Here is a 13,992-nt window from a genome sequence, read left to right as displayed (position 1 = left end):
GGAGTTTGGATCGGCTCACACCCAATCGGCTAGAAGCTTCACACACACCTCACCAACCGGTTAGTATCCATGATGTTTTGACTTATGTTTGTTATGCTTGTGCTTGAATGGATGTATGCATGAGATGATGTTTATTGTTAGGGTTTACATGATGATTCTTGATGTATATGATGTCTAATGTGCATAATGTTGATAATCGGCTAATAGGTCTTGATTTCGGATATATATATAGCATGATGGATTTTGGTGTCTTGTGAAGTTTGAACCACTTATGTTGATGTTCATGAAATCGGACTAGTATAGGTTAATGACAAATCTTATTTTGTTTTTGCTAGCAAGATGAGTACTGATACCTAGTTGGAATATTAACCCTTGTCCGAAAATGCATAATATGGTTGAGTGAAAATTGTATGAACTTGATGAATATGTGTTTGAACATAGGAAGAACAATTTGAATATTGGTTGAAGATGTGAAAACCCTTGTGATTTTGATCCATTTTGACTAATAACCTGATTAGGAAAACTTGTTAGTGAAATTCTATTGGTTGTTTCCTGATTTGGGCCTGATTACATTGTACCATTAAGCTGACCATATCTGAATCAACACTGAACGTGAAAATGACAGCATACCGACTCGCAATCACCCAGTTGCGACTCGCAACCACAGCGTGACCACTCGAGACCACGCGGTTGCGACTCGCAACCATATCAGGACAAGCCGAGACCACAGGTTACGAGTCCCGTTGCGACTCGAGACCTTAGCATGACAAGCCGAAACCATGGTTGCGACACCGGTTGCGACTCGCAACCACCTGAGATCAGCACACACAGCATGACTCGAGACCATGCTTGCGAGTCCGGTTGCGACTCGAGACCACACTTTTGGGCCTAGGTTAGTGGGCCGGACTTAGGAACTTCTGTGCTTCTATACGTGTTGTTTGGGCCTGTTATCACGAGCCCAACTGTTTGGGCCTCACACTTGGACCTTGGGTTCGTATATAACTGTCAAATGTGATACTGTGCACTGTTGTTAAACTGCCATGATAGAAACTGTATGCCGTAACTGCTACTTGTACGTGCACTGCTTGGTTCGAATCTGATTATAAGTGATATCCGTGTTAGGACGTTATTGACTACTTGCGACTTGATTGACTTTCTGTGATTAACTGCCGAGCAAACCAAGGTGAGTTCACACCCTCTACAAAGCATGGGATTCCCTGGGTTGGGAACGGGGTTAAGGAACGTGGATTCCTCGTCCTCCTTGGGTAGGACGTCAGTGGTTCAGGAATGTGATTCCTCGTCCGGATGGACGGATAAAACGTACTAGACTAAAACTCTATCACGAAGTCCCTCCTTTTTGTATCGACTAATCGCCGGGCCAATGGCGAGCGGGTCATTAGTTAGATAGCGCTATTTAGGTCTGACAAGCCTCACACCGTGCCGCAGAGGACGGGCGTGAACTAATGGATCTGGGGCACGTCAATGATGATAGACATTGATGTTTTTCAGGGCACATAAACATGACTACAGTCAGCAGTCGATATGGTAACGAGTCTAGTGTACGCATGGGGTAGCCCCCACGGCCGAAATGCCTGATAACTAACATGGGGTAGCCCCCACGGCTGGAATGCCGGAGTAACTGGGAATGAACATGTCACGTTTTTAAACTTTGGGGTAACCCCCACGGCAGGATGCCAGTTAAAGGAAACTGTTTTTGAAACAACTAAAACGAACACCCAACCGTGAACTCACTCAACTAGTTGTTGACTCGTTACTACATGCTTTGCAGGACCATAGGTACTGAGCTGGAGCTTGCATGGAGGAGGGTCGTTATGGGACACGGATTGCTACGTGCTATGTTAAACTTGAAACTTTTGAACTTATGTTATAACTTTAAACTTATGCTTCCGCTTGCAACTTAACTTGTTTGTTTTGAAACACCAATCGTATTGGTTAAACTATTATAACTATTTATATGCTTGTTCAGTATGATTGGTGGCTGGATCCTGGTCAGTCACGCCTCCAAGCGGTAGTACTCCGCAGGTGGGATTTTGGGGGTGTGACACTAATGAAGTGATTCGAGGGTGCGTAATCGAATTGGGAGAGCGTGAGTTCGCTCTAGACCTACTACCAGTCCAGTTGGGAAGCTTCGACGTGGTAGTAGGGATGGATTGGTTATCAAGTAACAAGGCCGAGATAGTTTGTCATGAGAAGGTCGTTCGTATCCCGACCGATGATGGTGAGACCATTATCGTTCACGGAGAGAAGCGTGAGACGCCGTTGAGGATTATTAGCTGCCTGAAGGCAAGAAAGTGTTTGCAAAAGGGATGTGCTGCCTTTCTGGCACACATTGTAGATAAGAAGGCTGCTGAGCCAAAAATCGAAGACATCCCTGTCGTGAGGGAATACCCAGAAGTCTTTCCAGAAGATTTGCCTGGCTTGCCGCCTCAAAGGCAAGTGGAGTTTCGCATTGACTTAGTTCCAGGCGCCGCGCCTGTGGCTAAGGCACCCTACAGACTTGCTCCGTCTGAGATGCAAGAACTGTCGACACAACTTCAAGAGTTGTTAGACAAGGGATTTATCCGACCAAGCTTCTCGCCTTGGGGAGCTCCAGTTTTGTTTGTCAAGAAGAAGGACGGTAGTTTCCGTATGTGTATTGACTACAGAGAGTTGAACAAGCTGACGATCAAGAATAGGTATCCCCTGCCAAGAATCGATGATCTGTTTGATCAACTACAAGGTTCAAGCTTTTATTCAAAGATCGATCTTCGATCTGGATACCATCAGCTACGGATACAGGAGGAGAGTATCCTGAAGACAGCCTTCAGAACTCGATATGGACACTACGAGTTTCTCGTTATGCCGTTTGGTTTGACAAACGCACCTGCAGTGTTCATGGATTTGATGAACCGAGTTTGTAAGCCGTACTTGGATAAGTTCGTGATTGTATTCATCGATGATATTTTGATTTATTCAAAGACGAAGGCTGAGCACGACCAGCACTTAAGAGCTATTCTGGAGCTGCTAAAGAAGGAACAGTTGTACGCCAAGTTCTCTAAGTGCGAGTTTTGGCTAAGAGAAGTGCAATTCCTTGGGCACGTGGTGAATGGAGATGGAATCCACGTGGATCCCACCAAGATCGAGGTGATCAAGGATTGGGAAACGCCAAAGATGCCAACCGAGATCCGGCAATTCCTGGGTTTGGCTGGCTATTATCGAAGGTTCATTGAGAACTTTTCAAGGATCGCCCAACCATTAATGCTCCTCACTCAGAAGGACAAGAAGTTTGATTGGGGAATCAAACAGGAGGAAGCATTTCAGATATTGAAAGATAAGCTTTGCAACGCGCCAATCTTAGCTCTACCAGAGGGTACAGATGATTTTGTGGTATACTGCGACGCATCGCGTCAAGGATTGGGTTGTGTGTTGATGCAACGCCAAAAGGTTATTGCCTACGCGTCACGCCAACTGAAGGTACACGAAAAGAACTATACCACACATGATTTGGAACTAGGCGTAGTAGTTTTTGCTTTGAAGATCTGGAGACACTACCTTTATGGTACGAAGTGCACAATCTTCACAGATCACAAGAGCCTCCAACATATATTCAACCAGAAGGAGCTGAACATGAGGCAAAGACGATGGGTAGAACTGTTGAATGACTACGACTACGAGATTAAGTATCATCCAGGGAAGGCGAATGTGGTCGCCGATGCCCTAAGTCGAAAAGAGAGGATCAAGCCCATAAGGGTTAGGGCTTTGGAGATGATCATTCAGACCGATCTTTCCTCACGCATTCGTGCAGCGCAGAAAGAAGCTCTCAAAGAAAGAAACCTTGAAGAAGAGTATCTCCGTGGGATGGAGAAGTTATTGGTACCAAACAGGGAAGGAACATTGTGTTTTGAGAAAAGGATTTGGGTTCCTTTGTTTGGTGGTTTAAGGAAGGTTATTTTCGATGAAGCTCACAAGTCGCGGTACTCTATCCATCCTGGAGCGGATAAGATGTACCAGGATCTTAAAGATTATTATTGGTGGCCTAGGATGAAAGGCGATGTTGCTGTTTATGTGAGCAAATGTTTAACTTGCGCCAAAGTTAAGGCGGAATACCAGAAGCCTTCGGGACTTCTACAGCAACCAGAGATTCCCAAGTGGAAGTGGGAACAAATCTCTATGGATTTTATTACGAAGTTGCCAAGAACGCCAAGAGGCCATGACACTATTTGGGTAATAGTGGATCGCTTAACGAAGTCAGCACACTTCCTACCTATCCGAGAGAAGGATAATACGAGCAAACTGGCCGAAATTTACATGAGAGAGATTGTTACACGCCATGGAGTACCTCTCTCGATAATCTCTGATAGAGACGGAAGGTTCGTGTCAAGGATATGGCAATCCTTCCAGGAAGCTTTTGGCTCAAAGTTGAATCTGAGCACCGCGTTTCACCCACAGACCGACGGCCAAAGCGAGCGGACGATACAGACACTAGAAGATATGCTGAGAGCATGTGTGATGGATTTGGGCGGTAGCTGGGATAAACATTTGCCTCTGGTTGAGTTTTCATACAACAACAGCTACCACACCAGTATTGGTGCCGCGCCATTCGAGGCTTTATATGGGCGCAAGTGCAGATCCCCGCTCTGTTGGTCTGACGCTGGTGATAGACAGTTGGTTGGTCCTGAAGTGGTACAGGAAACCACAGATAAGATCGCACAGATACGAGATCGCATCAGCGCGGCTCGTGACCGGCAGAAAGCCTACGCAGATCGAAGCAGGAAACCTCTAGAGTTCGAGGTTGGTGATATGGTTTTGTTAAAGGTATCACCCTGGAAGGGTGTGGCACGCTTTGGGAAACGTGGAATGTTGAATCCGAGGTATGTTGGACCATTCAAGATCTTGGAGAGAATCGGGTTAGTAGCATACAAGTTGGACCTACCTGCCGAACTGAATGGTGTTCACGATACATTTCATGTATCCAATCTGAAGAGAAGTCCAACTCAAGTTACCGTTGCCATTCCCACCGACGAAATTCATGTTGACGACACGCTCCATTTCGTTGAAGAACCTGTTGAGGTCACGGATTGGAAAGTTAACAAGACCCGCCGGAGCAGTGTCAAGCTCGTCAAGGTTCGTTGGAATGCTAGACATGGTCCTGAATTCACCGGGGAGCGTGAGGACCGAATGAAAGAGAAATACCCCCACTTATTTCCTGAGAACCCTGCTTCTACAAGCATAGCTTAAAATTTCGGGACGAAATTTTTCTAACGGGGGGAGAATGTGACAACCCTCACTAAACCAGGTATCCGTACGATTTAATTAATAAATAATTGCTGCTTAATTACTATGCTTAACTGAAATTGCCAATGAACTGCTACTTGATTTCTAGTACTTGTATATTCCTGCATCATACTTTGATTTCCGTCACTACATTATTTACAAGTTGAACCATAGTGACAAACATGATGCACTAAAGCACAGTAGCATTAGAACGGATAACCTATTGAACATGCTGATAAAGCCAGCATCAGGCAGACACTGCCTCTAAGGGCCTGTATGAGCCAGAAATATTTTACTACACCCATAGTGAGTGTAGGGATACAAGGGTTGTAGAACTGCGTCTCTAGAAATAAGATATAATGATTGGATGTGCCTAAAACGTACTCTAAGTACAAAACACAGCACTTTATTTAACATACTAGCTTCTGGCTAACTAATAAAGTGCCAAAACATGAGGAAAATATTCCTGACACTTTGTAGAATAAATAGTGTCACTAAAAATATTATTAACGACGCTTAAAAGCTTACTTAAGCACTTTAACGGATTACCATCCAACCGAACAACCGGACTAAACCCGGAACATGAAAATATGGCCAATAATATTATTGATCTTTTTCTGAGCCAGTTAGGGTCTCTGATTACCCTAACACCCGCATTAGAACGCATCACACCACTAACTAAGTTAACCCCTAAACTAACTTAGTTAATCTAACTAAACTCTAACTAAATACTTGAAATCGAACCAAATGACCCCCCCCCCCCCATCCTAATCGGCCCAACTAGAGGGAAACATCATGGTACAAGACTTGATTAAAATAATGAGGTTGCCTAATATCAAGGAGACACGAAATCCATTGGACGATGATCTTGATTATGTCTATAAAATCCAACCATTACACATCATAATCTTACACATTCACCAACACTCAAAATCACTCTCTCTCTCTCTCTCCCTCCAAGAGCTCTCGGCCGAACCCTCTCCCTCTCCTACATCCATTGTCGAGTTTTGTTCAATCCATTCCAACATTACACAAGTGTTCAAGGTCACGTACTAGGAGTCTTGGAGCAAACGGAAGCGGAAGGACCTCGTTACCCTGCTTTTATCCACCACATTTTCGCCTAGAATCTTCCCTAGCCCCGAGCTAGAGGTATAACACTTAAAACTCGTTCTCGAACATATCTAAAGTGGTTAATAAGATTTGTAACGGTTAAAAGTCGGAAACTTATCTTTTGAATCTTTAAAGTTTACTAAAACATGAATCTTGTTGGTTAAAAGATCATAAGTTGTGTAAAAGTTGTAGTGTTTAAATATGGTGATTATTTAGGCCCGATCTACGTTGTGGTAGCTCGGATCATCGTTTAACCCGACTTTGTTAAGATCATAAATCTTGACATAAGCTTATTTCTATCGGTACAAGGGTTAAAAGGTGAAACTCTACCACACGAGAAACATGAACTTGTGTAAAAGTGTTTTTACTTGTAAAATAGTGTTCAAAACTAGCGGATCTACGAATGTACAAGTGGTATTTTCATAGAACCAAGTGTCGAGAAAATCATGATTTATAAAAGTTGGATGACATACTAACAAATATGATTTTTTTTTACAAACCACAAGTATAAACACTTGTGAAATGAAAAGTTACGACAAAATAACAATCTTTGAGAAAGATGACGGGAAGTTGTAAAGGATGATTTATTCTAAAAACGAGGTTTTTACAAGATTTAGTTGCTTTACACATAGATCCACAAAATATAACGGGGTCTACACTATAGTTTTCGGAAAAACCACAAGTTCATGTGATTATGCGATTTTACATACTTGTCGACTAGTTTGATGTGTCGGAAATTGATTGATTGATTAAAGAAGTGTTGAAATGATTTTGTAAAAGAAAATGATACGCTAGAAAGCGTGGCCACCTCCAGTTACAGGGGAAACTCTGGCGAAATTTTTCTAAAACCTAACACTTAGAGTTATTTACAAGTGTTAGAATTATTTTTGATATGTTTTCAAAATATATTTCGCCACTACTTTATTTACTAAATAATCGGAGGTGGGATTTTCACAAAACTAAACGTGATAAATATATAATTAGTAAATATATTTTCACCACACTGTTTATGATTATTTTGTGAAAATACATAAATATTATTTTTAGAGTAAAAATAATATTTCGAACGATAACAGCTCCAAAATAATACAAATGCTTACACGACAACATATAAGTTACACCGGTAATTATTATTACCACTTAATCGTTAAAACGTAACTTATGCATTATACGGAAATATTCATGAACGCGTATCTTGTCGACGCATTATTTTGGAAGTATTATGAAAAGTGAAAATATAATATTTTTGAGAAAAATATTTATATTTTGGAATGAGAAGTAAAATATATTAAGTGGGACTTAATGAGATAATACAAATACACATGTATTAAATCCCCCATCCTTGGGAGGAGATTTACTACCAAGTACATGCAAAATATAAACACGAAATAGTTGTTTAACTATATCCCAAAAACTTAAACTATAAAGCTAAGGCACGGCCATCCGTCTAATAGAATTAGCACATGTAGGTCGTTGCACAGCTGCCTGACATTCGGAGTACTTGGTATAGCGACGCACTGACTGTGAGTTCATGTCCCCCTTTTCTCTTAACTGTTTTCAGTTTTCTAAACTGCGGGGGTGAAATACATGTTACATTGATTATGAATACTTTATACATGGTATGGATAGCGTAAGGAGGTTTGTTACTTAGATCATGTGAGTGGGTAGGCGGAAACTTGAGGCCATTAATCCTCATGGTAGGACCGAGGACAGGAGCGGTAGATCTATCTGGGTGTAGCGAGCCCAGCCCCAGGTCCAGCATAACGGACCTAGGGGTGACTTAGTGCCCGACGCATAAATCCGCTAGGTTTGAGTCTTCCTACTTGCACTTCACACATATCAATGGCCTTGCAACCCATTGGTGATCTTTTTTTCCTTATTTGCTACATACCAGGATTTTTGATAAATACAATGGTTTAATTACTCACTTACACATGAACTCGCTCAACATTATTGTTGATTTTTCAACTTACATGTATTTCAGGGAATTAAAGATCTGGCACGGTATGGCATGTTTTCCGCTGCATTAGTCACCGAGGTCATCCAGGGTTTGGGGAATGTGACTCTTTCCTGGACAAGTCACAGTCCTTGAATCATGTCTATGTTATGTTTAGGTTTGTAATGTTTGAACAAGTTTATGGTTGTTAGGGTGTTATCCCGTTAAGACAATGTTATGGTATTTTTTTATTTTAATGGATGATCTTGCATATTTTTAATTCATATAGCTTTGTTATGATTAAGCTGTGGTATTAAGAAGTCACACCAAATTAACCACGCTTCCGCAAAGCCAGGGTGTGACAACGGTCGAGTGTCATTAGCTGTAAATTCAGGAAGAAAGCATACCGGGGGAAATTGTGGGACAATAACTTGTTTTTAAACGTATATAAAGATGGTGTTTCCTACACAATGCACAAAACCGAGCTACACAGAATACAAAACCTTGAGGATCTAGAGAACATATGCTTAGGACCCTTGGGAACCCAGGTCCAAACTTGTAAAGGTTGTTACTTAGACACCATATCTGTTAACTCAATCGAACACCATTAACCTGGCATGTCACACCCCCAAAATCCACCTGCGGAGTATCACCGCTTGGGAGCATGACTGACCAGGATCAAGCCACCAATCATATTGAACATGTAATTAATATTAAGTGAAATAAATGTAAATCATCCATCCAATACGATAGGTGTTCAAAACATAACCATAGTTTCAAAATGTAGCGGAAGCATAGTAAATAATCCAACAATAGTTAATAGTTTTAAATGTCATCATAGTTCAACGTAGAAACCACGATCCTTGTCCACAACGACCCGCTTCTCCAGTGCGAGCTCCAAGTACCTAACGATCTGCAAGGCATGTAACAGAATGATCAACAAACTAGTTGAGCGAGTTCACAGTAAGTAAGTGCGTAACAGTAAGTAACGGGTGGCTCTACTGGGCCAATAGTAAGTTATACAGGTGGGGGCTTCCCATGTTATGTGACCACTAGACTATTCGTGTCAACTACTCGTATCATCCCTGTTCTTCGTCCGAGAACAGTAGCGCGTATGAGGTGTGCGTAGGTTTTACGCACGTATCCTTCACAACCGAGGATAGAAGTAAGTAATGCGTACACGTAGGTTTTACGTGCGTGCCTGACATCCGAGGCAGTAATTGGCATATGACCACGTAGGTGTTATCCTAACCTACGGAACCGTCCTTTGTACCGAGGATAGAAGTAATGCGTACACGTAGGTTTTACGTGCGTGCCTGACATCCGAGGCAGTGATTGGCATATGACCACGTAGGTGTTATCCTAACCTACGGAACCGTCCTGACATCCGAGGACCATGGTAGGTGATAGTCTAGGAAAAGCATATATATGTTCTTAGTCAATGGTAACCTTTATCCCATTCCCACGACCCGGGAATCCCATGCCTTAGTAGGAGTGTGAACTCACCTCGGTTTGCTCGGTATGCTATGCTCTAGGGTTTAACAATTGCCTAAGTCCGTTACACACGACCTAGGATACATTGTACATATTTGACGTAAGTATATAAACTCAATTAGGGTGGACAACTCTTCGTTGATTAGACAACCATATACAATATTGTATCACACAATACAAGCAGTATCTTAACATGTAGAACCAAGTAACAAGTATAGTCAACACATTCTTCATCCAGAGTTTTGATTAACAGAAGGCTTAGATCATGTATCACCTTAAACTCATGAGTATATGCAAGCATTCAATATATCACGTATCAAACTCAGGCAAGGACATTACAAGCAAACTCGGTCTAGATAAGGTGAGCATGAAGTTCGGACCATTAAAGGTCGGACAAGAGAGTGGGGGGGGGGCTGCCCCTGTCAAACTCGGACTAAAGAGGGTCTTGTCTAAAACTCGGGCATCACACACCAATACGCTAATACTTTGGACATATAACTTGCATTAATTTCGGACCTTCAATTAACACTAAACTCGGACAACCCACACCATTAAACTCGGTCCAAACATAGTTCATTAAACTCAGACATTACCATATGAAATTAAAGTCGGACCTATTATGGATCAATAAACTCGGTCCATCATCTTTACATAAACTCGGACCTTTGGGCTTTATTAAACTCGGCCCATCATTTGTTTAATAAACTCGGACTACTTCAATTCATTTATACTCGGACTTCAATTTACTTAAACTCGGACTTACAATTCAAGATTATACTCGGACCAAGACAAGTGATTATACTCGGACCAAAAATAGGTGATTATACTCGGACCAAAGATAAGTGATTATACTCGGACCAAAGATAAGTGATTATACTCGGACCAAAGATAGGATGATGAAACTCGGTCCATATTTCAATTAAATAAATTCGGTCCTTATGTATCCATCAATTAAACTCAGGCATGTTTTCACTTAATAAACTCAGACTATCACAACATAATATTAACCTCGGACATGATAACCTATTCATTCACAACACTCTGAGAACATTTCAAGCATTCGTTCATTAAGATCAAAGCAGTTACGTATTTCATTCACGCAAACCCTAAATCTAATCATATGACGGCAGATAACAAGATTATTCAATCGATGTTTAACCACAACAATCATCACAATAATAACCTATCAAGCATGCATCTAATCATCGTCGTAATCTCAAATATCCAGAATTAAATCACAGAATATCACATGAGCAATTAGGGTTTTCCATGAACACAAAATCAAGAAATCAATCAACAATTAATCATGAACAATGATTAAACAATTACCTTGAATGATTCTAGAGGAAGAGGAATCAAGTGTGATGATTATCTAGTGCCAATGATGATGGTGATGATTGCTAGGGAGCCAAAGAAATGAGAGTACGTGCTTGAATTCTTGTGTAAAGTGATTAGTGAAGTTTAGATTAGGGTTAAGTATCTAGGATTTCACTAATTACCATTTACATCCCTAAGTATTATAATTTACAAATGCACACCATCTCATAACTGTTTCATAGTTCCACCACCAAGTTTACACATTTGACAAGTTTCACAAATAACCAACAACTATACACAATCAAACAATCAAAACATATATAATTTCATGGCAATCAATATATGATCGTGCAATAAATACGAAATAGAAATCTTGGAAATTTGAGTTGTCACATTATCCCCAACTTAAAAGAAATTTCGTCCCGAAATTTGGTACGCACTCACTGAGGAAGCTAGGTAAGTTACATCGTTCACTGGTTTTCCTGGGGTGTCACATCATCCCCCCGTTGATTTGGAATTTCGTCCCGAAATTCAGTAGTAGTAGCTTCAGCCTCAGTAGTGGTTGCATTGGTTTCGAATAACTGGGGATACTTTTCTTTCATCTGGTCTTCGCGTTCCCAAGTATACTCTGGGCCACGTTGGGAGTTCCAACGAACTCGAACAAGAGGGATTCTCTTGTGTTTGAGGACCTTAACATCCCGGTCCGTGATTTCAACTGGTTCCTCGACGAACTGCAACCGCTCGTCGATAGTGAGTTCCTTAAAAGGAATGATGAGGGTTTCATCTGATAAGCACTTCTTTAAGTTCGACACATGAAAGACATTGTGAACTGCTCCGAGTTCAGCTGGTAAGTTCAACTTGTAGGCTACTTTGCCAATCTTTTCTAAGATTTCGAATGGTCCGACGTACCGCGGATTCAGTTTGCCCCTTTTGCCAAAACGTACCACACCCTTCCAGGGTGAGACTTTCAATAATACCCGGTCCCCGACCTGAAATTCCACAGGCTTTCTACGCTTGTCCGCGTAGGCTTTCTGACGGTCGCGTGCTGCCGCCATGCGTTGTCGTATCTGTGCTATCTTTTCTGTGGCGTCCACTACAATCTCTGGACCCGTAATCTGACTATCCCCCACCTCTGCCCAACAGAGAGGTGACCGGCATTTACGTCCGTACAATGCCTCGAATGGAGCGGCTTGAATGCTGGTATGATAGCTATTATTGTATGAAAACTCCACCAAAGGGAGGTGCTTTTCCCAGCCGTTGCCGAAATCGATAACACACGCTCGAAGCATGTCTTCTAGAGTTTGGATAGTTCGCTCAGACTGCCCATCCGTCTGAGGATGATATGCTGTGCTCATGTCTAATCGTGAGCCGAAAGATTTATGCATTGCTTGCCATAGCTCGGACGTGAATCGTGCATCGCGATCCGAAATAATAGAGGTGGGCACTCCGTGCCTCGAAACAACTTCTTTAAGATAGACGTCTGCGAGAGTGGAGAACTTGTCCGTTTCCTTAATCGGCAGGAAGTGTGCAGACTTGGTGAGTCGATCCACGATTACCCATATTGTATCGTTCCCACGCTGAGATCTCGGTAGGCCTGTAACGAAATCCATGGAAATTTCTTCCCATTTCCACTGAGGTATCTTAGGCTGTTGAAGTAGACCAGCTGGTTTCTGATATTCAACCTTGACTCTCGCACAGGTTAAGCATTTTCCAACGTACGTAGCGATGTGGGCCTTCATACTAGGCCACCAATAAGTAGTGCTGATGTCGTGGTACATTTTATCCGACCCTGGATGTACCGAATAGCGAGACTTGTGAGCTTCATCCATTACAAGTTCGCGTAGACCGCCATAGAGTGGGACCCAAATACGCCCCGTTACATAGTAGGCGCCGTCTTCCTTTTGTTCCATTTGTTGCCTTGAACCGCGTAAGGCTTCAGCTGTGACGTTTTCGGGTTTTAGTGCTTCTATCTGAGCAGCTCGTATCTGTGCAGGAAGACTGGACTGGATGGTAAGCTGTAGTGCTCGTACACGCTTAGGTAAAGTGTCTTTCCGACTGAGGGCGTCGGCCACAACATTGGCCTTGCCTGGATGATACTTGATGGCGCATTCGTAGTCGTTCAGTAGTTCCACCCATCTTCGCTGACGCATATTCAAATCCTTTTGCTTAAGAATATGCTCGAGACTCCTGTGATCGGTGTAAATCGTGCACCTGGTACCGTACAGGTAGTGTCGCCATATCTTAAGCGCGAAAACAACAGCTCCCAGCTCTAGATCGTGCGTCGTGTAGTTTCGTTCATGCACCTTGAGTTGCCGCGAAGCGTATGCAATAACTTTATCCCGCTGCATCAATACACAACCAAGCCCCTGTATCGATGCGTCACAATAAACCACGAAGTCATCCGTGCCCTCGGGCAGTGAGAGAATAGGTGCGCTGCAAAGCCTATCCTTTAAGTACTGAAAAGCGGTCTCTTGCGTATTACCCCATCTGTAAACGACACCTTTCTGTGTTAGCATAGTAAGTGGCTGCGCGATCTTGGAGAAGTCTTTGATAAATCGCCTGTAGTAACCCGCCAAACCCAAGAATTGGCGTATTTCTGTTGGTGTACGCGGTGCTGGCCAATTCCTGATCGAATCTACCTTGGATGGATCGACATGAATCCCATCCTTGTTTACCACATGGCCTAAGAAGTGGACTTCACGAAGCCAGAAGTCGCATTTTGAAAACTTTGCGTACAGTTGCTCCTTTCGAAGAAGTTCCAAGATAAGACGTAAGTGCTGCTCGTGTTCCTCCTGACTCTTTGAGTAGATTAGAATGTCGTCTATGAAGACAATAACGAACTTGTCAAGATAAGGTTTGCA

The sequence above is a fragment of the Helianthus annuus genome, chromosome 16 (genome assembly GCF_002127325.2).
Source record: "Helianthus annuus cultivar XRQ/B chromosome 16, HanXRQr2.0-SUNRISE, whole genome shotgun sequence".
NCBI lineage: Eukaryota > Viridiplantae > Streptophyta > Magnoliopsida > Asterales > Asteraceae > Helianthus > Helianthus annuus.
This window is presented reverse-complemented; position numbering follows the sequence as displayed.